Genomic DNA, 1,651 nt, shown 5'->3' with positions numbered 1-1,651 from the left:
TTTTAATAGGCTATTGTCTTATTTATTGACTTTGACTAAAGTAAAATGTCAGTAATATCAAAACTATTGATGCTACATGAGTTTTGAGAATGCTTATAAAATATTACATTATACCTTGTCACTAAGTATACTTTTTATTTGGTTAATCATTTTGTATTGCTGGTAACAAAATTATACGTTGTTTAAAATTAATATATTTTTACTACATGAATATTGAATAATAATAATATACATTTATATGCCACCTAATGTTAAATGTTATATTCTTATTTTTGTATAGTTTGTATTTTATTCAAATGATGACACCCTGAAATTGGATAAGACAGCGGTTAAATATTTACTCAATAAACAAACTTAATAATATTGTTTTACAGTTTAATATTAGAAATGTATTTTCGAAAACGGAAAAACGTAGTTTGGTAACCTTGACAATTTCTCAAAAGGTTTTAGTTTAAATTGTTCTTAAAAAGTTTCGGTAATTACAACTAAGTCATTTAGTTTTGTAATTAGCTTTGCTATATAATACTATGGTTATTAACTACCTACTATTTGTTCAACAAAAAAAATAACAGAAAAATAATTATTGATAATTATGTTTCTTTAATAATTGAGCATATTTTGTTAAAAATATTCAGATCTAGATTTTAACCCACATGGTTTTTAAATTATTTCATAAACATAAAGTGTAAGTTTGTTATTGATTTTTGATTAAATAACACATTTAAACTAATTATTACAGTTTTGGAATGATTCCCGATATTTGAATTTCTATAAATTGAGTCTTAAATCAGTTGAATAACTATGTTAAAAGTAGACATTTTTTTTAAATTCTAATGTTACATATATCATTTGTATAATTAATGTATTTTTTAAACTTACATAGTTGCATCATACCATTGGTTATTATTTTTGTAAGAAAAATTAACTATAGTAAATAAAATGTAATAATATAGTACATGATATAGTAGGGATAACTGTACATGTACTTAGCAGTTATAATAAGCCGCCTGTTCTCTTGTACCATTCGATAAAGTAATAATTTAGTAATATAAAACTAAATATTATCGACAGTCATTATTTATAAAATTAAATTACCTCGGGTTTTAAAATTAAATCATAAAAAATAGATTTTTTTGTACTCAAAATTTTGTCGTATAAAACTATAAAATCGACATCGAATTATCCAGCACAAGTCTGTACCCATACTATTGTGTAAGATAACTAAAGAGCTTTGCATCGCGGATAATTTATTACAACACTGTATTCATTGTGTTGCTTCTAAGAATTCTGCCGATTGGTCACAAGACTTTTTTTAATGCGAAACAAAGTAATAGGGTAGGTACTAGGTATACTTATCCAGATAAAGTAGACTGACTTTCGTAAAATATCGCTTAGGTTTAATACTTTAAACTATATTTTAATAATGTTTGTATATTTAAATTTTCCATTAACCAAAGCGTATTTAATATACATTTATATTGTATTTATGTTAATAAATTACTATTCTAAATTATCATGCATTTTACCCATCGTGTATTAAATATTTTTAATTCTATTTTCATTAATTAAACGATAAACGAAATTCTAAATTTAAACATTGTGGATTGATTTCTGATTGTAAATATACATAGTTATTAAAAAAACATTATTT

This window comes from Myzus persicae, unplaced genomic scaffold, assembly GCF_001856785.1.
Source record: "Myzus persicae strain clone G006 unplaced genomic scaffold, MPER_G0061.0, whole genome shotgun sequence".
Classification (NCBI taxonomy): domain Eukaryota; kingdom Metazoa; phylum Arthropoda; class Insecta; order Hemiptera; family Aphididae; genus Myzus; species Myzus persicae.
Note: the sequence above shows the minus strand (reverse complement) of the source record.